Source organism: Aotus nancymaae, unplaced genomic scaffold (genome assembly GCF_030222135.1).
Source record: "Aotus nancymaae isolate 86718 unplaced genomic scaffold, 86718_ANA_hifiasm-v0.15.2.pri h1tg000012l, whole genome shotgun sequence".
In the NCBI taxonomy this organism is placed as follows: domain Eukaryota; kingdom Metazoa; phylum Chordata; class Mammalia; order Primates; family Aotidae; genus Aotus; species Aotus nancymaae.
In genome coordinates this window covers 41,401,681-41,428,676 of record NW_026988423.1, presented here as the reverse complement: position 1 = coordinate 41,428,676, position 26,996 = coordinate 41,401,681, and the positions used below count along the sequence as shown (strand labels likewise).

Here is a 26,996-nt window from a genome sequence, read left to right as displayed (position 1 = left end):
TGTGAAAAAATGCTCAACATCACTAATCACCAGGGAAATGCAAATAAAAACCACAATGAGATATCACTTCACACCTGTTAGGATGGCTACTATTAAAAAACAAACCCTGGCTGGGGATAGTGGCTCATGTCTATAATCCCAGTACTTTGGGAGGCCAAGGTAGGAGGATCACTTGAGGCTAGGATTTCGGGACCAGCCCGGGCAACACAGCAAGACCCCATCTATACAAAAGTTACAAAAACTAGCTGGGTGTGGCCGGGCATGGTGGCTCACTCCTGTAATCCTAGCACCTTGGGAGACCAAAGTGGGTGAATCACAAAGTCAGGAGATCGAGACCATCCTTGCCAACATGAAGAAAACCCCATCTCTACTAAAATACAAAAAATTACCCAGTCATAGTGGTACGTGCCTGTAGTTCGAGCTACTCAGGAGGCTGAGGCAGGGGAATCACTTGAACCCGGGAGGCAGAGGTTGCAGTGAGCCGAGATTGAGCCCCTGCATTCCAGCCTGGCAGCAGAGCAAGACTCTGTCTCAAAAAAAAAAAAAAAAACCGCAAAACTCAAAACAAAATTAGTGGGGTGTGATGGTATATGCCTGTAGTCCCAGCAACTCGGGAGGCTGAGATAAGAGGACTGCTTGAACCCAGGAGTTGGAGGCTGCAGTGAGCTATGATCACACCACTGCACACCAGCCTGGGTGACAGAGTGAGGCCTTGTCTAGAAAGAAAAGAAGAGAAAAAGAGAATAGAGAAGAGATAAAATTGAAATAATATCTTAAATTCCAAAGTCAGTTTTCTTTTCTACTGCATAATATTTAAATTCATTTAGTCATAGCCTCGCAGCTGTATGGTAAATTGCTATGCACCAATTTCCACTCAAACTGAAACCACCTGTACTCATTCTTCTCCATATAAACTGCCAAACAAACACAGAAAAAAAGTGGCACTCTATAGCATTCATCTGAGACTCACGTGTGCAGATAAAATTAAGCCCTATATCTTGAGGATCTTATCATTAATTTAACTCAAACATTTACTAAGTGCCAACTATGTGCAAAGAATTGAGCTAGATGCTACTGGTGATTCAAGTGATAGAACAGGTCATTGCCCTCAGAAGCCTCATAATTGTAAGTAAAGGCAGACTGAAAAATGTGGAAAAATAGAAAGTATCAGGAAACTGTTGGAGAGCAACAGATATACCAATTCTGACTTACGGAGGATGGAGAAACCACTTGGGGATGCTGGTGACAGACCTTAAGGAGCCTTGAGTTGAAAGGGTCTTAGAAAGACGACATAAAGACAAAGGACATTCTGGACAGGAAGAAGGCCTTTCACAAAGAGCTCAGAAGTAGGAAGGCAAATGTAAAATATGAATGATGTAGTATAGACAGAAGGTAAACTAAAGAAGTTAGGTGGGAAGTCAAATCATGATGGCTTTTTACAACTCCAGGCTACAGAGTCTGGATTGAAAGTCACCACTAAAAGCTCCTGTAAAGGGGAAAGCATGCTAAGATCTCTATCTTAAGACATACAACTTGAGATGTAGAGTTCTGTCTTCTAGCATAACCAAGTGAGGAGGAAAATAAATCCTCTTCTGCAAAAGAAACTGTAAAGATGGACAAAACTTCCACTTTCTGTGATGCATCTATGTCTGGGCCAAGGAATGCACTCAAATCTCAAGCCCTCCCCTCTAACCTTGCTCTTATTTTTGCAGGTTCTCCCATGTCTCCTCTGTGTAGGCACAGGATCTGTTGATCAGAGCGGAAGCTTAACTAAAGATTGAGATGTTTAGCCCAATTTGAATCTTTGTCTGAACAACAATCTCTGGCTGAACATTAAGGCATGCAGACACAGGGGCAACCCTTAGAAGAAAGTCAGGCATAAATGAAAACAAAGAAAAACTGAACACAGTGACTGCAGTTGCTGGGGAGAGAGACCTCACAGATCCTGGACAGAATGCACTGTGCACTACTTTTGAGGATTTTGAAAAGCAAAATGGGATGTGGGGAAGACCAGAATTCAAAGTATCACCCAGCTGTCTAAGAGATTACCACTTTCTCCCATCCAATATCACCAGGCCAACCTGGAAATGGACCCCACAACACAGAGAAAGCTCCTCCAGTTTGGGTTCCAGGCATGAGAAAGGAAACTCCTAACAGTCAGAGAGAATATGGGGATCCCCCTATTTACCATCTCCCCCTTCTCTTAAGCCACAGTGCCCTGTAATCGTGTGCTTTGTCTGCAGCTATGGCTGAAATGAGAGACTACAGGAGCCAAACTCTGAGGCAGGAGAACTATTGATTTTCCCCACTCTTTATCCTTGGCCTCAAATGTGTATGCAGTGGTGGAAGGACATGGCAGAGTGGAGCAACTAAATCCAGTTTTCTGGACAAAAGAAAGAAAATATGAACTCCTAGGGAACAAAAAGTATGGGAAAAATTGCTGAGGAGAACTCAAGAAAGCATTATCTACACTCACCCCTAGCCTGCATATGTACAGATCTGATGCTATTCAGTACCAAAGGTTTTTAAATTGGAACTAAGGGAGAGACCACTCTGCAGGTCTCAAATCAGCACATGCATGAAACAGACGCAAACAGCACTACAAAAGCTCTGAACAATGAACTGACATTAAAGTCACAGCCCACAGAACCTGTATGTATCCCAAACTTGGCAACAAAACAAAAAACTTTTGCTCTGGGAATAACTGTTTATAAAATGAAAAGACAAGCTACAGAATGGGAGAAAATATTGCAAATCACATATTTGGCAAAGAACTCACATGTCCAGAATGTATAAAGCACTCTCAAAATTCAGTTGTAAGAAAACAAACCACCCAATTTAAAAATGGGCAAAAAACCTGAACAGGTACTTTACTAAAGAAGATATACACACTGGTGTCCCACATTTCCATGAGAGGCCTTTGTTACATATCGCCCAGTCAAGGATGTTTGCATATTGAACATCCTTACAAGAGAAAGATGATAGCTCCTTCCATAGCAGAAGACAAGTTTGTTAATTGTCCTACAGTAAATATAATGTCTCCCTTCACATCAAAGGTTTGAAAGGTATGTTTGCCACCCCTCATGAGATTTGAGTTCCCTGAGCTTGGATTTCCTACTTGTGACGTTGCCCACAGGGAACTGACAGCAAAGGTAGTCCATGTGGACATGAAGCTGCTTCTGCTGATGTCCTGTGACCTGTGTCCTCCTCTTCTGCCTCCAACCCAGGAATTTCATGTCTTGGGCCAATATCCATGAAACTATGGAGACTAATTTGGTACCTTTAAATAGGGAAGACTTAAAACTCAGGTCCCTTGCAGTTACTGACGTGGTGGCAAATAAGCACATGAATAGTTGGTTGAACGCTGTTCAGTCATTAGAGAAATGCAAATTAAAACCACCATGAGATATCACTCAAACCTATTAGAATTACTAAAATAAAAAACAGTGACACAGCCTGGGCAAAATGGCAAAACCCTGTCTCTACCAAAAAAAAAAAAAAAAAAAAAAAATAGGCAGGCATGGTGGTGCATCCCTGTGGTCCCAGCTACTCAGTAGGCTGGGGTGGGAGGATCATTTGATACTGGGAGGTGGAAGCTACAGCAAGTCAAGAACACACCACTGCACTCCAGCCTGGGTGACAGAGTGAGACTCCACCTCAGAAAAAAAATAAAGGGATGCAGAGCAACTACAAACCTCATACATTCCTAGTGGAATGCAAAACAGTACAGACACTACAGAAAAGAGTTTTATAGCTTCTTAAAAATGTATACATACAATGACCATCCAACCATGCAAACCCTCTCCTGGGTATTTCCTCTAGTGAAATAAAAACTGCTATTTAATCAAAATTCTGTACACAAACAGTTATAATAGCATTATTTGTGATGACAAAAAATGACAACTAAAATATCCTTCAATGGGTGAACAAATAAACTATGGTACATTCATACAACAGAATGCCACCCAGGAAAACAATGATGACAACAGGCATTAGTACACCCAACAATGTTGATGAATCTCAAAAGCTTTATGCTGAAAGAAGCCAGCATCTTAGTTCCTTCTGGCTGCAGTAACAAAATACCATAAACTGGGTAGGTTATAAAAAAACAGAAATTTATTTCTCACAGTTCAGGAGGCCGGCAAGTTAAAGATCAAGAAGTCAACAGATGTTGGTGTCTAGTGGTTCACTGAAGGTACCTTCTCCCTGTGTCCTCATGTGGTGGGAGGGGGAGACTGGCTAGCTCTCTGCAGTCTATTATAAGGGCTCTTATGTCAATTATGAGGGCTCCACTTTCATGAACTAATCACCTCCCAAAGGCTCCACCTCCTAATAGCATCGCCTTGCAGTTTAGAATTTCAACATATGAATCTGGGGGAGACACAAAGATTCAGACCATAGCAGCCAGTCTTAAAAGTTTACATACTGTATGATTCCATTTAGAAACTAGGGGTAGGGAATGATATGACTATAAGGAATTAGCACAAGAAAGTTTTTTGGGGTGATGAAACTGTTCTGTATTCTGATTGTGGAGGTGTTTACATAAATCTATTAAAATTTAAAAATTCACAGAACATTATAATCCTCCCAAATCAATTTTACTCTATTAAAAAAAAAAAAAAAAAAAAACCTCAGCCAGGAGTGGTGGCTCACACCTGTAATTCCAGCACTTTGGGAGGCTGAGGTGGGTGGATCACCTGAGGTCAGGAATTCGAGACCAGCCTGGCCAACATAGCAAAACCCTATCTCTACTAAAAATACAAAAATTAGCTGCGCTTGGTGGCAGACGCCAGTAATCTCAGCTACTCGGGAAGCTGAGACACAAGAATTGCTTGAACCTGGGAGATGGAGGTTGCAGTAAGCCAGGATCATACCACTGGACTCCAGCCTGGGCAACAGAGAGAGACGCCGTCTTTAAAACAAAAACAAAACAACTTGAGAGGCAATTTCTAGGTTGGATCAGAGAGAAGTACAGAACAGAAGACACGGATACTGACGAAGAACTATAATTAGAGGACTAGAGGTAACACAGTGGGTAGCGAGGTATGGTTGCACTTGCCCGTAATCCCAACTACTCAGGAGGCTGAGGCATGAGAATTACTTGGAACCAGGAGGCAGAGGCTGCAGTGAGCTGAGATCGCACCACTGAACTCCAGCCTGAGCAACAGAGTGAAATCCTGTCTCAAAAATAAATAAATAAGTAAGAGGTAACACAGTGGGAATGGAAAGAAGATGTATGGTAATCTACCTCAGAGCTATAAGAGTTATTTAATAAGACTTGGCAGGGAGAGGGAAATCTAATTAGAAAGAACTCTTAAGTTTACTGTTTACCTCCTCTACAAGGTTAAAGCCCTCCAAGGTCAGGATTTAAATCTAAGACATCAGTCACTTATAAATAGCATATGAGGCTGAGGTAGAAAGGAAGGAAGAAAACAAGAAGTAGAAAAAAAGAAGAATAGAGTCTAGAATGTTAAGCTGAAGAAACTTTAAAGACCATCTACTACGTCCTATTGAAACAGATGAAGATACTAACATTGAGAAGTCATGACTTATTCCATCAAAAAAAATAGTAAGTGGCAGAGACATCACTAAGCCTTTTTTTTTTTGGAGACAGGGTCTGTCATCCAGGCTGGAGTGCAGTGGTGTGATCATGGCTCACTGTAGACCTGACTTCCTGAGCTCAAGCAACACTCCTACCACTCAGCCACCACGCCTGGCTAATTTTTGTATTTTTTTTTTTTTTTTTGTAGAGGCCAGTGCTTTGCTGTGTTACCCAGGTTACTGGGCTCAAGTAAGCCTACATTTAGTATGTCAAGTCCTGGGTTTCAAATAATTTTGAAAGTCTGAGCTAATCTCGCCATTATCATCCTGATGTCCCTTTTCTTCCCTTCCAAGAGAAATGGGCAAAAGAAAATATCTATTTTTTCACATAGATCAATTAAGTTTTTTTTAAATTTAGTACTATAAATATGATAGTAAAAGTCGATGTCACTAAAATGAACATAGTTTGGGGAGTCTGCCTAGCACATGTGCAAATACCTCCCCAGGAAACTGTCCTCTCAATCCACAAAGAGAAGCTGGCAGCATTTATGTTTGTATAAGGTGAATGGTCCCCCAATTCAGGGTCACAGCTGATTGCCCCAAACTGTGTTAAGAGTCTTTTGCTTGGAGTTTTGGAAATGGGACTAAATTTGGGCTGTTCTCTTGCATGATGGAGCTGTGTGACATAATCATCTTCCATCAAGTGGTCTGAGTATCAGGACAGTCTACAGAGTGAAATAGACATACATCAAGAAGCAGAGAAAAGTAGAAGGTCCTGTAAGTCCTGAGTGATTTCAATCTCCCAGTTCCAATCCCTGGCTAAGGTTTAGCTGCATGCCTACCCTCAGATTCTGAGTCATACCCGCTGGTCCCCTAACCGTTTTTTCCTTTTTTTCTTAAGCTAGTTCCAGTAAAGCCTACTATCTATGCCAAAAGACTTGCAGAGGTGCTCTTCAAGAGCTAGAAAAACATAAAGGAGTGCTTTGTGAATTACTCCTCATACATTAAAAGCTCAGTATGTACTAGACAGAAACAATAACAATAGCTGTGAGTCTAAGAAGACTGATTTGGTGTGGACCATGAAATCACAGAGATCAGTCAAATCTGCACTTAAACCCCAGCTCTACCATGTACTAAAGTGTGACTGTAGGTGAACTATGTAATATTTCTGCAACTCCCTTTCCTACTTCCCTCTCCAACTTCTCTGCTCCTATATTCCTCCACCTTTTCACCAAATGAAGCATCATAGGACTTGTGCCCCCACGAGCTTCACACTCTGGTGCTACACCTGTGATTATGTTACCTTACACTGCAAAAAAAGACTTTGCAGATATAATTAAGTTTACTAATCGTGAAAATAAGGAGATTATCTAGATGGGCCCAATAAAAGTACATGAACCCTAAAATGCAGAAGAGAACAAGGACCCAGAATGACCAAAACAATCTTGAAAAAGAATGTAAGAAAAGTTAATTCCCTGATTTCAAAACTTACTACAAAACCATGGTAATTACTACAGTGTGGTACTGGCACAAGGACAGTCAGATAAATCAACGGAATAGAATTCAGAGTCCAGAAATAAACCCACATGTCTATGGTGAACTGATTTTCCACAAAAGTACCAAGACCATTCAATGGAGAAAAAATAACTTTTTCAACAAATAGTCCTGGGAAAACTGGATAGCCAAATGCAAAAGAATGATGTTAGATGCTTATCTCATACCACATGTAAAAATTAACTCAGAATGAATCAAAGACCTACATGTAAAAGCTAAAGCTAAAGCTCTGAGAAGAAAACACAAAGGTAAATTTTTCATGATACTGGATTTGACAAAGGATTTTTAGATATGGCACCAAAAGCAACAAAAGACAGATGAATTGTACTACAACAACATTTTAATGTTTGTGCTTCAGAGAACCTTATCAAGTGAAAATAGAACCCACAGAATGAGAGAAAATATTTACAAGTCATTTATGTAATAAGGAAGTTGTATCCAGAATATATGAAGAATTCTTATAACTCAGTAATAAAAATAACAACTTTTTAAACGGGTAAAAGATCTGGAGATTTCTCCAGAAAGATATGCAAACAGGCGTGAGTATGTGAAAAGATGTTCCACATCATCCATCAGTCATCAAGGAAATGCAAAAGGAAAACACAGCGAGATGCCACTTCACATCCAGTAGGAAGACTTGAACCAAACAGTCAGAAATAATAAGTGTTGGGAAGGATGTGGGGAAACTAGAACCCTCATACACTGCTTGTAGGAACATAAAATGGTACAGCCATTGTGGAGAAGTCTGGCAGTTTCTCAAATGATTAAACAATATTACCATAGAACCCAGCAATTTCACTCCCAGACTAAAAGAAATAAAAACATATGTCCACAGAGAAACTTGTACATGAATGTTTATATCAGCATCATCCATAATAATCCAAGAGTAGAAACAACCCAAATGTCTATCAACTGATGAATGAACAAAACGTGGCATATCCATAAAATTGAATATTTGGTAATAAAAAGGAACGAAGTACTGATATATGCTACAGCATGGTGAACCTTGAAAACATGCTAAGTGAGATAAGCCTGTTACAGAAGACCATACATTATATGATTCCATTCATCTGAACATCCATGCCAGGAAAATCTAGAGAGACAGACAATAGACTGGTGGTCACTTAGCACTGAGAGGAGAGGATGGGAATAAAGGGGATAGAGAATGCACATGGGTTTCTTTTTGAGATGATGGAAATGCTCTAAAGTTGGCTGTGGTAATGGTTGTCACTTAATTGTGCACTCTAAAAGGGAGAATTGTATGGTATGTGAATTATACTTCAATAAAGCTGTCTTTTTAAAAAACAAGAGTCAGAATGTGAAGTTAGAGAGAGTCAAAGCCCTATTGTTGGTTTTGAAGCTGGAGGAGACTAAAAGCCAAGAAATTTGAGTGGCTTCTAGAAGCTGAGAATAACTTCTGGCTGACAGCCAGCAAAGAAATTAAGATCTCAGACCTTCACCACATGAAAATGAATTCTGCCAACATGAGGGTATCTGGGAGGAGACTCTTCCTATCACTGCCAAATAAGAACCCAGGCTGGCCGACACTTTAATTCTGACCTCCTGAGGTCCTCAGAATACCCAGCAGAGCTTGCTTGGACTTCTAATCTACAGAACTTTGAGATAATAAATGAGGGTTGTGAACCAGCGGCAAAGGCTCAAGTCTGTAATCCCAGCACTTTGGAAGGCTGAAGTAGGACGACTTAGAGAGGCTGAAATTTGAGGCTGCAGCGAGCTATGACTGCACCACTGCACTCCAGCATGAGCAACAGAGACCTTGTCTCTTAAAAAAACAAAAATAAAAAATAAATGAGTGTTGTTTTAAACCGCTAAATTTGTAGTGCTTTACGGCAGCAAAAGAAAACTAATATAGGTCTCCTTTCAACTATCCCCTTTGGGGGAGTGCCTTTGCACGTGCTATTCCAGTGTGAGGAATGCTGTGCTTCTTGCCGTCCAGGTGGTGGTTTCCTTCTCATCGTTTAGGTCTCAGCTTTCAAGTCAGACTCAGAGGCATTCCCTAGCCTATCTGAAACACTACCTACCCCAATCTACCTCTCACCTCTATCCTGGGCCCAGTGTCATTTCTCCATGTTCTATTTCTTATTTTTCTTTGGTGGAGAGAGGGTAGAGGCAGGGTCTTGCCACGTGGCTCAAGCTGGTCTTGAACTTACAGGTGTGAGCCACCATGCCTGGCCTTCATGTCCTATTTCTTTTTCTTTTCTTTTTTTTTTTTCCCCCAGACAGGGTCTAGCTGTCATCCATGCTGGAGTGCAGTGGTACAATCTTGGCTCACTGCACTCAACCTCCCCAGGCTCAAGGGATCCTCTCGCCTCAGCCTCTTGAGTAGCTAGGACTACAGGCAGCTTAAAAAAAAAAAAAAAGCCTGGGACAAGGGCTATGGTAGTTACCAGCCAGGAACTGTGGATGAAAACCAATATATAACACCACATTGATACTATTTTGAGTCACTAGAAATATAACAATGGAGAAGGAAAATAAGGCCTCTGTCCTTATTAACACCATGCCTGGCTAATTTTCATATTTTTTGTAGAGATGGGGTTTTGCCATGTTGACCAGGCTGATCTCAAATTTCTGGCCTCAAGTGATCCACTCACCTTGGCCTCCCAAAGTCTGGGATTACAGGCGTGAGCCACTGTACCCAGCCGTCTATCTCCCTCACTGCCAGAATGCAATTTGCTGAGGACGGAGACCTTATTTTCCTTCTCCACTGTTGTATTTCTAGTGACTCAAATAGTACCAGTGTGGTGTTATAATATATATTGGTTTTCGGCCGGGCGCGGTGGCTCACGCCTGTAATCCCAGCACTTTGGGAGGCCGAGGTGGGTGGATCACGAGGTCAAGAGATCGAGACCATCCTGGTCAACATGGTGAAACCCCGTCTCTACTAAAAATACAAAAAATTAGCTGGGCATGGTGGCGCGTGCCTGTAATCCCAGCTACTCAGGAGGCTGAGGCAGGGGAATTGCCTGAACCCAGGAGGTGGAGGTTGCGGTGAGCTGAGATCGTGCCATTGCACTCCAGCTTGGGTAACAAGAGCGAAACTCCGTCTCAAAAAAAAAAAAAAAAAAAAAAAAAAAAAATATATATATATATATATATATATAAGTTTTCATCCACGGTTTCTGGCTGGCAACTATCATAGCCCTTGTCCCAGGCTTTTTCTTTTTTTGAGACAGGGTCTCGCTCTGTTGCCCAAGCTGGAGTGCAGTGGTGAGATCTTGGCTTACTGCAACCTCTGCCTCCTGGATTCAAGCGATTCTCCTGCCTTAGCTTCCCAAATAGCTGGTACTACAGATGCCTGCCACCATGCCTGGCTAATTTTTGTATTTTTTGTAGAGACAGGGTTTCACCATGTTGGCCAGGCTGGTCTTCAACTTCTGACCACCAGTGATCCACCACACCCAGCCCCAGGCTTTTGTTGTAAGATTGGGTGTGTTAGGCCTCATGGACAGCCTCTCTTTCTCCTGCCCTCCTTTCACCTGCCCCAAGACAGGATTCAACTCCCCACTATCCCCCACCACGACTTTCTGATGATGGGTCTTAAACCCTCCCCAGAGAGGGTCCTCACTCTGAGGGAGGAATGCTGATGTCAGAAGCCTCCATAAAAACCCAAGAGAACTGGGCCCAGGAAGCTTTCAGATAACTGAACACAGTGGAGGTTCCTGGAGGGCGTGTGCCCAGGAAGGGATGGCAGCTCTGCACCTTCCTCCATTCCTTGCTCCAAGCATCTCCTTCATCTGGATCCTTTGCAATATTCATCGTAACAAATCAGTGTCTCCCTGAGTTCCGTAAACCACCTCAGCAAACTAATCGAACCTAAAAAGGGAGCCATGGGAACCCCAACTTGAAGCCAGTCGAAGTTCTGAAGGCCCCCAGAGTTGTACCTGGTGGGGGTTGGGAGGGGCAGTCATGGGGACTGAGTCCTCACCCTGTGGGATCTGACACTATCTCTGGGTAGATAATGTTGGAAGTGAACTAGAAGACACCCAGCTGGTGTGGTGTCTGGAAGAAGAATCCCCACACATATGGCCACAGAAGTCTTCTGTGTTGATGATTGCTGCGGCGTGAGTAGAGGAAAAGCATAGTTTGAGGAATTTTTTCCCTATACCATCAGGCATATCATAGGTTCTTAAATCTTTGTTGAAAGAACAGTAACTGAATGAATAAAGTTATTGTAGAGACCATAGAATAACACGGCTATAAAGCAATGATACATACTAAATGCTTAATAAATACAAAAACCATTGCCCTGGGCCAGGCACAATGGTTCACACCTATAATCCCAGCACTTTGGGAGGCAAAGGTGGGAGGATGGCTTGAAGCCAAGTGTTCAAGACCATCCGGGCAATATCAAGAGACAGGGTCTCTATTAATTTTAAAATGTTTAAAATATCTTCCCCTCATGAGTGTTTAGCCATTATGTTAAAATTATACATACTAACCAACTTTACAAGGAAAATAAACATCTATGGGATGGTTAAACAAACTGGGGCATGACCACACAAGAGGATACCTAACACTAAAAAGAACAAACTATTAACACATGCAAAAAGCTGGAAGCTCAAAAGCAACATGCTGAGGTTTTTAAAAAGTCCATCTTGGCCAGGCACAGTGGCTCACACCTGTAATCCCAGCACTTTGGGAGGCTGAGGCAGGTGGATCAACTGAGGTCAAGAGGTCAAGACAAGCCAGACCAACATGGAGAAACCCCATCTCCACTAAAAATACAAAATTAGCCGGGAATGGTGGCACATGCCTGTAATCCCAGCTACTCAGGAGTCTGAGGCAGAAGAATCACTTGAACCCAGGAAGCAGAGGTTGGATCACGTCAGCCTGGGCAACAAGACTAAAACTCCATCTCAAAAAAAAAAAAAAAAAAGTCCACCTTAGGTTACATACGCTAGGAATTATGCAAACTTTCCAAATGACAAAACTGTAGATATAGAGGACAAATCAGTGCTTTTTCCAGGTTAAGAATGGTAAAGGCGGCCGGGCGCGGTGGCTCAAGCCTGTAATCCCAGCACTTTGGGAGGCCGAGGTGGGCAGATCATGGGGTCAAGAGATTGAGACCATCCTGGCCAACATGGTGAAACCCCGTCTCTACTAAAAATACAAAAAAGTTAGCTGGGCGTAGTGGCGTGCACCTGTAGTCCCAGCTACTCGGGAGGCTGAAGCAGGAGAATTGCTTGAACCCAGGAGGCAGAGGTTGCAATGAGCCGAGGTTGCGCCACTGCACTCCAGCCTGGCATCTGGCAACAGAGTGAGACTCTGTCTCAAAAAAAAAAAAAAAAAAAGTGGTAAAGGCAAGGGAGAGGAGGGGAAGGAAAATGGTGTAAGCAGAGTTAACCCAGCAGGCCTGAGTTGCTCAAATGATGCATATTCTCAGATGGACCTGCTTCTGCAACTGGTCCTTGGTCAGCTCCCAGAAACTGACGTCTTGTACTACTGGCCGTATGCCCTAAATAATAAGGGTGTTTTATATGGTTACAGTACTGAACCACACTGTGCCAGCTTGTCTAGCTATTTTGTGCAAACTGTATGATTTATGGTAAACACCTGCCTTCCTTCTGGAGTTGCTGTAACAGTGGTCAGTCGCAAAGGGACTATATACGCCTATGTGATATGGTTTGGATATCTGTGTCCCCACCCAAATCTCATGTTGAACTGTAATCCCCAATGTTGGAAGTAAGCTGGGGCAGTTACTCATGAATGGTTTCGCACCATCACCTGTGGTTCTGTTCTTGTGAGACCTGGTTGTTTAAAAGTGTGTAGCACCTTCTTTCTTGCTCCTGCTCCCACCATGGGAGACGCTTTGCTCACCTCCTTTGCTTTCCACTATGATTGGAAGTTTCCTGAGTCCTCCCTGGAAGCAGAAGCTACAATGCTTCCTGTACAGCCTACAGAACTATGAGCCAATTAAACCTTTCTTTATAAATTACTCAGTCTCAGGTATTTCTTTGTAGCAATGTAAGAATGAACAAACTAATATAATATGTGACCAGCCTTCAATAAAAACCCTGGATTTTGAGGCTTAAATGAGCTTTCACAATAGAAAATACTTCACAAGTGTTGCTATAGTTTACTGCGGGGGGAGTAAGCACAACCCGAGCAGCTCCACACAGCACCTGTTTGAGCACTGCACTCCAATAAACAGGAACTTGATTGAGCAACCTGGGCATAAAGAATGCACAATTCAGCTGGTCCCACTGACATCGGGAAAGACACAGTAAAAATGATCTCTGCCGCTGGGACAGTGAGGATTCTGTAAATTATGCCCCAGGGCTAGGATTTACTCCAGTTCCAGGTACCCTAAAAAGGCCAGAGAGATACAAAGCGTATTTATAAAGCTCACAGAACTACTGGTGTTCTTTCTTAAGGCTCTGGATGCAAACCAGTTTCATCTCAGAAAAGCAAAACCAAAACACTCTGCAGAGGTGAGTAGTTTCCCACTATCCTTCTTAAAAGGGTCTTGCTTCCTATTCCTGGGTTCAGTGTCATGCCCTCACAGGTCATTCCTTTCTCCAGGCAACTTATCTGGGACTTACAGGAAACATCCAATCAATTCTAGCAAAATGGCAAGCTATCTTTTGACTTCACTTAAGAAATAAAACTTACGGGTGTTTTTTTTTCCCTTAAATTTTTTTTTTAGAGAAGGATACTCATTATTTACAAAACCTGATATACCTAGACAAGTAGAAAAAGACATTTTAAGTCGTCATCCAGAGACAGTCACTGTATATGGTACATATTCTTACAGTGTTCCCTCTAAACTCATTCAACAAATATTTATATACTGATTGATACTGTATGACAGGCACTTGGAATACACATGGAAGTAAAAATAAATCATTTCAGTTATTGTGAAGCTTACTGGGTAATATTAGAAATATGATTATACATCTGAAAGGCCTAAAGCAAGAAATTAAGACACTATTCATGCTGAGAAACTAACTTTAAAATGTCTTTCACAAAAGAATTCACATTTTTGAAATAAGCTAAACATGTACATGGAATCTGTGGAACTCTTATAACAGCCAAACAATAACAAATTAGAAAGTATAAAAAGAGATCTCAGTCACAATAGCATCAATATGTAAAGACTTAAAGGAAATACTTTAATGAGAAAATTATAATCTACATAAAAATATTAAGATATACAAGCCGGCACAGTGGCTCACGCCTATAATCCCAGCACTTTGGGAGGCCAAGGTGGGCAGATCATGAGGTCAGGAGATTGAGACCATTCTGGCTAAAACTGTGAAACCCCATCTATACTAAAAATACAAAAAAAAATAGCCAGCTGTGGTGGTATGTGCCTGTAGTCCTAGCTACTTGGGAGGCTGAGGCATGAGGATCACTTGAACGCAGGAGGCGGAGGTTGCAGTGAGCCAAGATCACAGCACCGCACTCCAGCGAAAATAAAATGTTACAACCGTGTCAAACATTCCAAAATGTATAAGTTTATTATGAAGGGCAATAAAAAATCCAACAAGGCTTTTTTGAACTAAACAAAATGATTCTGTCAGCAAAAATAAACAGACTCAATTATTTTTTTATTTTCTAAATTGATTTTCTGAATTTTCATTTGCAAACTAGTTAGAAGAGTGTGAACTCAAGACCTGTCAAACAAATCACTACAGGATAGACTAATTCAAAAATGAATCTAATATGACATATAAAGTAATTTAATGTTAGAAGGAGAAGGGGAAGAGGAAATTTTCAATAAATAGTGTTGCAATAACTGGTGAGCAATCTGATACACCCCTTATTAACTGCAGGTATACTTAAATAAAGTTTTTAGAGAAAAACGGAAAATGGAAAGAACTAAAATTATTTATGAAAGTTCTAAAGAGGTGAGGATTACCTGTTTACAAACTGCAGGAAAAGTCAAAAAAGAAACAAAACTTAAAATACATAAACTGAAACATCTAGCTAGTTTTTAATAGGCTATCTGTAGCCAAAACATAAATAAGAGACTAGAAAAAAAATCTAAAGTACACAGGACAATGAGGTGTTTTATTATATTCAGAAACAGTACCAACAAAATTTGTAAATCTTTGATGGTCAAGCAGGACAAGGTTATGAGCAGACCATGACCTCGAGCAGACCGCAAAATGTCGTTTCCTAGAAAACAAAATGGAATGCCAAAGGGTATGTACATTTAGAATTTTGACATATGCTACCAAACTGGTCTGACAAAAAGGCTATACTATTTACATTCCCACCTACAGTGTATGAGAATCTGGTTTCCCATGTTCTCATAGGTATACCATTATTGAACTTTAATTTTTGTCAATCTGATAGGCAAAAAAAAAATCATTTATTTTAATGTGCATTTCCCTAAGGTTAACCATCTTTACAGATATTTATGGGCACTAGTATATTTTCTTTGAAGAAATGAACTGTTTTTTGCTCATTTTTCTATGTCATTATGATATTTTTGATTTACAGGTTTTTTTTTTTAAGATGGAGTCTTGCTCTGCCACCCAGGCTAGAGAGCAATGGTGCAATCTAGGCTCAATGTCACCTTTGCCTTCCTGGTTCAAGCAATGTTCCTGCCTCAGCCTCCCGAGTAGCTGGGATTACAAGTGTCCGCCACTATACCTGGCTAATTTTTGTATTTTTAGTAGAGATGGGGTTTTGCCATGTTAATCATGCTGGTTTCGAACTCCTGACCTCAGGTGATCTGACCGCCTCAGCCTCCCAAAGTTTTGGGACTACAGGCGTGAGCCACTGCGCCCAGACTCTTCTTATAAATCTTTCAGTCCTCAACTTCATAGTACAAAGACACCATAATTCTAATAAAAAACTTATTAGCATTTGCAATCTGTGAAACTTGGATTACAAGTTTCATATGATTAAATACAATGCTTCCAAAATGAATGTGAATGTCACACAGAATCAATGTCAGAGTTTTAATGTTAAATATAACAAAACAAAGTATCCAAACATTAGCCTGGACAAATAATTCCAAATGATAATCAAGTCCCTGGAATATAATGTAGAGTTGATTGCTGCTGGAATGAGCAGAGCAAGCAGGGCAGCATTCTTAAGGAATGAGGTCTAGACAACAGTCTTCTTTTGTACTAAATCACGCCCTTCTCGGTTAAGCAAAATCGTAACTCTAATCCAAGCATGCCATTCTTCAGACTAATTGCTCAAAATTACATACAAGATAATCTGGCTGCCGTAGCCTACTTTGTACCATTCTCTATACCCTTGCTCAGGGAACACAAATGGTCAATTTATTCAATAAGTCACTGACCAAAAAATATTTCTCTTAACTCCACCTAAAGTAACAGCAAACTGTAATACATAAGGTGGTCTCTGTTAAAGGCACTTCTTTTCTTTTGACACAGGGTCTTGCTCTATAACCCAAGCTGGAGTGCAGGGGCGTGATCACAATGACCTCCCAAGCTCAAGTGATCCTCCCACTTCAGCTTCCCAAGTAGCTGGGACTACAGGTGCACACCACCATCCCTGGCTAAATTTAAAAAAAAAATTTTTTGTAGACACAGAATCTCACTATATTGCTCAGGTTGGTCTTGAACTCCTAGCCTCAAGCAATCCTCCCAAAGTGTTGAGATTACAGACATGAGCCAATTCACTCAGCCCAATATTTTTTTTCTCAAAAACACATCATAGTTTTAGATTTGTTGCAGCCATTTCATTTATAATCACTTGCTGTGGTTATATGTTGGTAAAGTGATACACACATACACACGCACGCACACTAGTTTAGAGAAACACAAAAGGCTATGCCTAGACCTGAAATGTATTTATTCAGATTAGATGGTGCAATCAAATAAATATTCATGTTATGCTTTAAGCTTTTAAGAAGACTCTTGTATCTAAAATATAAGATACATATATAAATGAAATCCAACTGAGCTGGACTGGCAAATGTACTGAAAAAGGGCTACCACATGTTACGACAGGGCCTCACCCTGTTGGCCAGGCTGGTCTCGAACTCCTGGGCTCAAGTGATCCACCTGCTGTGGCCTTCCAAAGTGCTGGGATCACAGGTGTGAGCCACCATGCCCGGCCTAAATTCTAAACAGAAACAATAAAAGCCAGTAGATAACAGTGCTCAAAGGTTCTAAAGTATGATGGCTTAAAAAAAAAAAAAAAAAAAAGCTGAAAGAAAAAACCTGCCCACCTAGCATCAGTGCTCAGTGACTATTTCCTTTAAAAAATGATGGCAGGCCGGGCGCAGGGGCTCATGCCTGTAATCCCAGCACTTTGGGAGGCCGAGGTGGGTGGATCACATGAGGTCAGGAGTTTCAGACTAGCCTGACCAACATGGTGAAACCCCGTCTTTACTAAAAATACAAAATCAGCTGGGCGTGGTAGCACATGCCTATAATCCCAGCTACTCGGGAGGCTAAGGCAGGAGAACCGCTTGAACCCGGGAGGTGGAGGTTGCAGTGAGCCAAGATCGCACCATTGCACTCCAGCCTGGGAAACAAGAGCAAAACTCCATCTCAAAAAAAAAAAAAAACATGATGTTAAAGGCTGGGCACAGTGGCTGACGTCTATAATCCCAGAACTTCGGGAGGCTGAGTGAGGCGGGCGGATCACGAAGTCAGGAGACCGAGACTATCCTAGCTAACATGGTGAAACCCTGTCTCTACTAAAAATACAAAAAATCAGCCGGGCGTGGTGGCACACACCTGTAGTCCCAGCTACCTGGGAGGCTGAGGCAGGAGAATCACTTGAACCCGGGAGGCGGAGGTTGCAGTGAGCTGAGATTGTGCTACTGCATTCCAGCCTGGGCAACAAAACGAGACTCTATCTCAAAAAAAAAAAAAAAAAAAAAAAAAAAAAGATGGCAAAATACACATTTTCAGATGAGAAAAAAAAAACTATTATGGGAAGACATGCACTGGAAGAAACAGCAGAGGGAGATCTTCAAAATGAAAGGAAGATTACCCGACCCCAACTGAAACACAGATGCAGAGGGAGCCTGGCCCAAAATACAACTTTTATGTGTACTGGGTAACCCAAAAATGTGTGTGACTCACTTTATTGCAGTGATGTAGAATCAAACTCGTAATATCTCCAAAGTATGCCTGTAATATTTTACAGCAGCCCTAGGAAAAAACATATACCATCCAATAAGAATTGCTGTAAACTCTACAAATAATTAGAAGAAATGAGTTTTCCACAAATTGACATCGAACTGTGGGTTCACAGCATTACTTGTTCTTTACAAATAGGGAAATCATACACCCCAGTTAGCAAGTAACAGTCCTGGCCTAAAAGCACCCCCTTTGATTCTCAAAAGTGACCTCCTTTGGATAATAAATTGCATGGTCACCCTATTTATGAACCCACTTAGAATACCCTTCTGTCTGTTCACCTTCAAATCCTACCCTGTTCAAAGATCGAGTGACATCTGACTCCATCTTCCCCACTGATAGGATAATTCTCTCTCCAGTTCCTGCAACTTTTTATAAATACAGCCATCATAATACTCACATCCTATTACAATGACTTGCTTACATGTCCACCCCATGCTCTTAGCCACAGTGCCAGGAACTGAGCAGGTACTCAACAGATATTTTCTAAGTTTCTCAAATGATTCATCAGAAAACTGACAAAGTACCTGCAGAGACAGCGTTCTTTCACTTGTGTCCCTTACCCAATCTCCAGGGCCCAGTAAAGGTGGGAGTAAAAAATTAAATAGCAAACAACTAGCTTGACAAGCAGTGGTTCTCAGATTTTAGTGCACATCAGTATCACTTGGAAGACTAGTTAAAACACAGAGTACTGGGTCCCACCCCAGAGTTTCTGATTCAGCTGGGATAGGGCCTGAGAATTCGAATTTAACAAGTTTCCAGGTAATACTTCTAGGAACTATCTTTGAGAACCACTGCTATAAAGAAAACACCACAATTGTGAAAAGGTCCATTTCTTCTCACAACTTCGTTCCTAATGGGAGACTCCCTTTTCTGAATATGACAGAGTAGCTTGTGGCTGACCAATACTCCTGCAGGGAACAAGATACACTATACTAGAAGCACCTAGATTCCAGAAAAAGAGAAACTTCAGAGATGAGATGACATTCTACAAACACTTTTTTCCCTAGTGCATTTGCTGATTCTCAGATAAAACGCCAAGAAACCAGATTCTGCTGAGGCAGAGGAACCATGAGAGAACTTCTGGAAGAGATAAAAATCAAGATTTTTTTTTTTAATTGAGACAGAGTCTCACTGTCACCCAGGCTGGAGTGCAGTGGCACAATCATGGTTCACTGCACTCCTTGAACACCTGGGCTCAAGTAACCTTGAGCCTCAGCCTCCTGAGTAGCTGGTACCATTAGTTCATGCCACCACACTTGGCTAATTTTTTATTTTTTATTTTTTTCTTTAAAGATAGATGGGGTCTTTGTTGCCCAGGCTGGTCTTGAACTCCTGGGCTCAAGTGATCCTCCCACCTTGGCCTCCCAAAGTGCTGGGATTACAGGTGTGAGCCAATGTGCCCAGCCTAAGATTATGACTTCTGTGGCTCAAAGGCCCAGTGAAATACGAGTCAAAATCTGGGCTTAACACAAGGCTGGTTTTCCCCTGAAGACACAGCCCAAATTCTGCACCCACATAGGAAAGGCTTCAAAACAAAACTGAAAGCCTCTCAAAATCAAGCGTAAATTGTCCTCAAGAGACAAATATGACTCCCCCCTTGTTGGGGAGGGACTCCTATAAACTCATGAGACTACCACTGAAAGCCTTAGGTGGGTACCTGCTAGGAGTAAGGGCAAATCAGAACAAAACGCAGCCTCATCCAACCTGCAACACAGCCTCAACCCTCAGCTCAGTCCCTAGCAGTATTAGGTGATCAGCCCCCACACTACCTGCCCAGCAAAAGGAAGAGTGATTTCTTCCCTGAAAAAGAATAGCATCATCCAGACCCTTACTGTATTCACAATGCCTCACATTCAGATAACTAAAAACCAACAGGAAAAGCAGATAACAGAAACAGAGGCTCAGATGATTTATACTTGATTTTACCAGGAAGACTTATTTAATGGTAAGTATGTTTTTAAAAATAGAAAAAAAGAGGAAAGGCCAGGCACGGTGGCTCACGCCTGTAATCCCAACACTTTGGGAGGCTAGGGTGGGCGCATCACTTGAGGTCAGAGTTTGAGACCAGCCTGCCCAACATGGTGAAACCCTGTCTCTACTAAAAATAAAAAAAATTAGCCAGGTGTGGTGGCGCATGTCTGTAGTCCCAGCTACTCATGAGGCTGAGGTGGGAGAATTGCTTGAACCTGGGAGGTGGAAGTTGCAGTGAGCCAAGTTCACACCACTGCACTCCCGCCTTGGCGACAAAGTGAGACTCTTTCTCAAAAAAGAAAAAAGGAAGAAAGAGAGAAAACATATAAAAAGATAAAGAATTTTGGCCAGGTGCGGTGGCTCACGCCTGTAATCCCAGCACTTTGGGTGGCCAAGGTGGGTGGATCACAAGGTCAGGAGTTCAAGAATAGCCTGGCCAAGATGGTGAAACCCCGTCTTGACTAAAAATACAAAATTAGCTGGGTATGGTGGCAGGCACCTGTAATCCCAGTTACTTGGGAGGCTAAGGCAGAGAATTGCTTGAACCTGGGAGGCAGAGGTTGCAATGAGCTGAGATGGCACCACTGCACTGCAGCCTGGGCGACAGAGACTGTCTCAAAAAAAATAAATAAGAATTTCAACTGCGAATTGGAATTTATAAGTGTCAAACTGAAATTCTAGATCTGAAAAGTATTACTAAAAGAATTCAAAGGGTGTATTTAACAGCAGAACAAACACAGAAGAGTCTTTTTAGATCAGATTCTTCTCCAAATACGCGAATGAAACTGAAATCTTTGCGTTTCACTGAACTAAATGGCAGAATCCCTATCATAATCACTATTGTCTATGTTTGGGGATGGAACTGGTTGGACCTGTAGTCCAACTGGCTAACCAGTTTTTCTGTTAGAATCTAAAAAACCTCAAAACAATTTCAACTTATTTCTCAAGCACCATTTTATGTGTACAGTATATTTAAATGTACCAATATATTTATAGCACTAAAACAATGTATATCTTTTTTTTATTTATTTATTTTGAGACGGAGTTTCACTCTTGTTGCCCAGGCTGGAGTGCAATGGGTGATCTTGGCTCACTGCAACCTCCACTTCCCGTATTTAAGCGATTCTCCTGCCTCAGCCTCCTGAGTAGCTGGGATGACAGGCATGCGCCACCACACCTGGCTAATTTTATATTTTTAGTAGAGACAAGGTTTCTCCATGTTGGCCAGGCTAGTCTCAAACTCCCAACCTCAGGTGATCCGCCCACCTTGGCCTCCCAAAGTGCTGGGATTACATGCGTGAGCCACCACACCCAGCAAAAATTGTGTATATTTTAATGCATTGAGTTACTAGACAGAAGTATTGAAAAGGCAAAAATTCCTCTTTAAGGAAACAGCTTACATCCTTTAAGTGCTCTTACAGGTAATGAAAAAACTGTGTCTGCAATTTGTTCCCTAATATGTCAAAAACCAAAAGTAGGCTCTTGAGAGAAAGTAGTGTCTACTCAATATAGCTGATATTTAAAGAACTTAACTACTAAATTTCAGTACTGTTTCTGTCATGAGACATTGTATTTCCTGGGGCCATTGTATTTCCAGGCAACATCATAACAATATTTTAAAGAAGCATCAGCAGTTGGCATATGGGTATGAAAGCATTTTGCCACTGGAGTTCTCATAAATGGTATTAAAAAGTGTCCATTCATGACTATACAACATTTGAACTCCTAGACAAATAAAATCTACATGCTTATCTCACTACAACCTCAACTGCAATGGCCAATTTACACAAATAAAAATATAATCCAACTTGCTAAATAGGAGCCAAGCATATTATCTCGTGAGGCATCAGCTATAAATTTTAGACATTCTATTTTATCAGCTTATAGTTTTGTTTGTTTTTTTTTTTAAGTTTTTTTTTTTTTTTAAAGAGACAGAGTCTTGCTTTGTTGCCCAGGCTACAATGTAGTGGCTATTTACAGACACAATCATAGCACACTACAGCCTCTAACACCTGATCTCCAGTAATCCTCCTGCCTCAACTTCCCAAGTAGCTGGTACTACAAGTGCTCAACACCTCGCCTGGTTCTGTTTTTTGTTTTCACACTTCATATTTGCTTTCTTATAATATTCTATTCAAAACTTTGGTAACCAGCACAACTCCTTTTTTAGAAACACATTTAGGTAACAATGTCAAAAGCTTTATGGATATACGATTAAGGAAACACAGCATTACAATAACTGTATTTAGGCAAGGACAGTTTCACCCACTGTTTACTGAGTAGGGGTGAATAGGGATGGTCTCTCTCCATTAGCACGATGCCTGGCTCCTGCTAGCATTTGATAAATTTGAACCATTATTACTTGTTGAAAGTGCAACTCTTCAGCTGGAGCAAAATACAGATAAAACAACTTACTGGACATTTCATCTAAGATGAGTGGATCTGTTCCCATGTTAAAAATAAATCATAGACCTGGGCTTTCTAAGCCAATGTTCTCTGTGCTGGCACTCACATCCCACAACCTACTTCCAGAAATGAATCTTCAGTCTGGTATTCCCTCAGCCCATCTCTGTATAGAGGTGAGGTGGATTTCATTCAAATATATTCCTCTGTCAGACACACACTGGGTGATGCCACCAGCGGGGCTTCACTGGAGGAAGTCATGTTGAGCCTCAAGGCCTGGTATCACTTACCAGGAGCCTCAAGGAACCCAGCCAGCACCACAATAGCGGCCTTGCTCGTATGACATAAAACATTTTGGAGTGTGCCCAGAAGCAGAGTGACAGAAAGCTCTGTGAGGGTTTCAATGAGGTGCTGAAACAGTGCAGACTTGCAAACAGATTGGTCTAATCAGGAAGTTCAAATTAAAGAACTGGAAAAGCAGCTCTCATAACCAAGTTCTGAAGCAGGAAAGCTATGACAGAGGAGTTTACTTGGTGATTACACTTTTCAGTTGCAGTTTCATTAAGATGGTACCAAATTTGGAGCTGGGTAGATGTCTGTGTGGCATCCTTAAACTAGCTGTTATGATTTTATTCTTTGAGCTAATTAGAATAAAGTGATTTTCTTCCAAAAAACAAACAAACAAATATGTGCCCTTGTCAGATTCTTCCATAGTGATACCCCTATGATAAAGCACACCTGTCAAAACATATGGCTCCGTGATTCACCAACAACAGAAAACAGATGTACTCAAGGAACTTGTCAGGAAGCACAAACTCAAACCCGACTGCTGATAAATTCATTACAAAAGATCCAGGAGAAAGTATGGAAGGTAGCTGAGGAATGTGCAACCTACCTACTTATCTAGATAATCTAAAACAGATCCTTTAATCAATCTAGAGATCTAAGTTCTCCGATCACGTTATTTTGCAAGCAAGAGAAATGCTTTTACAGACTGTTTGGACATTATGTCACCATCTTATACAATAAGGCAATGAGGAGTTTTACTAAAACATAAAGTAAAACTCAACACACAGCCCTTTGAAACGCATGTTGTAAAGTGTCTCTAGGAATCCAAAGGAGAAACTGATCTCTTTTATGGTCACTGAACCATGTAACTGATTGTATTTCTCTCTGAATTGGCTACTCAAAAGCAAAGCCAAATTTGTGGCCCTCTAACATGTAAGACTTCAGTCCAGCCGGGCGCAGTGGCTCACGCCTATAATCCCAGCACTCTGGGAGGCCGAGGAGGGTGGATCACGAGGTCAAGAGATCGAGACCATCCTGGTCAACATGGTGAAACCCCATCTCTACTAAAAATACAAAAAATTAGCTGGGCATGGTGGCACGTGCCTGTAATCCCAGCTACTCAAGAGGCTGAGGCAGGAGAATTGCCTGAACCCAGGAGGCAGAGGTTGTGGTGAGCCAAGATCGCGCCATTGCACTCCAGCCTGGGTAACAAGAGTGAAACTCCGTCTCAAAAAAAAAAAGACTTCAGTCCAAGTGCTCTGTGTACACAGCTCTTTCCTGTTTCCATTTTAATTTCCCCTCAGTACTGAATTCCTCACCCACTTATCTCTGTATGTTACCAACAGTATGTCGCATGTATATTTGTAAGTCATTACAAATCCTTTCTGGAACAAGATGTGTAACAAGTAAATGATATGTTCCACTTAAAAAATATATAGCACAATAAGAAAACATTTTTTTTGATCAATAAATATTTTCTATGTTCTATTTCTAAATGCATTTTCTTTTATGTGCTCCAAAGTGCCTTCTTTAGGAAAAATGAAAGTGCTTAAAATTAGAAAATTGTAACAGAGGAACTACAAAAATAAAACATTTTCATTATGTATTTTTAACTGCAAAGCACAAAGAAAATTATAAATATACCCCTATGTAAAAATCTCCCAGAAGCCATTTTTAATTTTAGAATGCAGACCAAATCACCATAAATTCAATTACAGTTGCGTATATATTTTGAATGGGAACTGAATAGACTAGCTTCGAATGTGGTTCATAAGATCTTTTTACAATTCCTCTTAAGTTGTTCTGTGCCTAGCATAGAGGATGCTGCCAACCATTCCTTAGGGTGAGACAGCAGAGAATTTAGAGCTCTCAAAACTCTTGTTACATTCCTGCTTCAGAGGTTTTCAGCAATCTCCTCACTGTTACAGGGAGAAAATAAAAAGCTTAACACTCCCTCAGTGCATAACATTTTACTCGTTCATGAACACATACTTATTCTGATTGTAACTTCTGACTTTTAACCATGTCTGATTAATTTATTATAATCATGGTTCTTAGCCCTCCTAGTAACCATTACCAAGAGAACTATACTACCAGAAAGAAATTTAAATATTCCATTAGGGCGGGTTGCATTGGCTCACACTTGTAATCCCAGCACACTGAGAAGCCGAGGTGGACACATCAACTGAGGTCAGGAGTTTGAGACCAGCCTGGCCAACATGGTGAAACCCTGTCTCTACCAAAAATACAAAAATTAGCTAGGCGAGGTGGCAAATGCCTGTAATCCCAGCTACTCAGGAGGCTGAGGAAGGAGAATCTCCTGAACCCAGGAGGCGGAGGTTGCAGTAAACTGAGATAGAGCCATTGCACTCCAGCCTGGGTGCAATGACAAGAGTGAAACTCCGTTCCCCCCGCCAAAATAAAAATTAGCTGGGTGTGGTGGCAGGTGCCCGTAGTCCAAGCTACTCAGGTGGCTAAGGCACAAGAATCGCTTGAACCGGGGAGGCGGAAGTCGCAGTGAGTTGAGATCGCGCCACTGCACTCCAGCCTGGGCGACAGAGTGACACTTTCTCGAAAAAAAAAAGTTCTACTATAAATAAATATTATACTTCCTATCCTCCTGACAGCAACTTCATAGAAAACATAAATTTCACAGGGAACTTGAAAACAGCACCATAAAAGTATAATCTGTTCCTAAAGCATTTTAGGAGCTTTATCCAAACATCAAACAAACATAAGTTAAATAGTATTAAGTGGGATAAAAAGAAGTTAACTGTTTTTCACATTTATATATTGTAACAATAGTCCAGATTATTTAAACTCACTTCAGCCATGTGAAATAACACACGTTTCTACAGTACTTTATGATAGATGTATGCATTTAATAAGACTTTCAAAATGTTTGGCTCTACTATGAAACTTTTTATGGAGACAGGGTAACACTGTCACCCAGGCTGGAGTGCAGTGGCTTCATAACAGCTCACTGCAGCCTGGAACTCCTGGACTCAAGTGATCCTCCCACTTCAGACTCCCAAAAGTGTTGGGATTACAGGCATGAGCCACCACACCCAGCCTATAATGTGGTAACTGTATTGATGAGGTAAGAAGCCACTTGGTACCATTTCTATTCTGAATCACAGGGTGTTAGGTTACACAGGTATTTCCTACATTTTAGGGATAGGTCATCTCTGCTGGAGATGTTTGCTCTGCAGCCAATAAAACCAGATATTAAATTCACACAGTCAAGATTGATATTCTATGCCTCTAGCCAAATACCAATTAAGTAATCAGGATCTTAGTTTTTTTGTTTTTTGTTTTTTCTGATACTGAGTCTTGCTCTGTCACCCAGGCTGAAGTGCAATGGCGCAATCTCAGCTCACTGCAACATCTGCCTCCCGGGTTCAAGCAATTCTCTGGCCTCAACCTCTCCAGTAGCTGGGATTACAGGTGCCTGCCACCATGCCCAGCTAATTTTTGTATTTTTAGTAGAGATGGGGTTTCACCATGTTGGCCAGGCTGGTCTCAAACTCCTGACCTTAGGTGATCTGCCTGCCTCGGCCTCCCAAAGTGCTGGGATTACAGGCATGAGCCACCATACCTGGCCAGGATCTTAGTTCTACATGTAGACATCACTGTGGGAACTCACTCAGGATGGTAGCAAAAATACTAAGGGAAAAATAGTAGAGAGGGTTATAGTATATAGTCTCAAACTCTTTGGGAAGGCCTAAGGGCTTTTTCATAGTTTCAGTAGAAGTTTCAGCTGAAGGCAGCCTAAATCCCCTTTACATTTAGTTAATAAGCAAATAAAATAGCTAGGGTACTTGAAGGAGTTTATCTAACTAACTTGTTTCCTCATGTGGTCTTAAAACTAACCTTTCAGCCGATGACCCTCTCAGGGGGAGGTCAATCAAGGAGATGACCCTCTAATGGTGTCTGCTTTGGATACTGGAACCTATGCTTTAATCTTCACGCTAATGGTGTTGACTCAAGCCTTTGTCAATTAAACTTTACTAAATAAATGCAAGTCTCTGGCTGGTGGGGGCTGGCAGTTGCAACTGTTTACAGCAGTCTCCAGGGAGTCTCTAAGAAGCTGCATGGACACTCAGCCAAACTGGCAAAGCAAACTATCTGTGT

At 41.4% G+C, this 26,996-nt stretch overlaps 1 protein-coding gene across 9 annotated transcripts in view; it reads right to left on the bottom strand.

The window, feature by feature from the left end:
• RABGEF1 (RAB guanine nucleotide exchange factor 1) overlaps nt 1–26,996 on the bottom strand; it is a 74,757-nt gene that overhangs the window by 44,356 nt on the left and 3,405 nt on the right. For 2 of the 9 annotated variants that reach the window (XM_064375617.1, XM_064375618.1), the window contains exons 2-3: nt 18,141–18,209; nt 17,063–17,169 (exon numbers count right to left, since the gene is read on the bottom strand). The exons of 3 other annotated variants lie outside the window; for them this stretch is intronic. The gene's annotated coding sequence lies outside the window, so the exon portion shown is untranslated. Of the gene's footprint in view, nt 1–17,062; nt 17,170–18,140; nt 18,210–26,996 lie in introns of those variants that run through there. 4 more of the 9 variants (XM_012449099.3, XM_012449101.3, XM_012449102.2 and 1 more) reach the window with 4 other exon arrangements.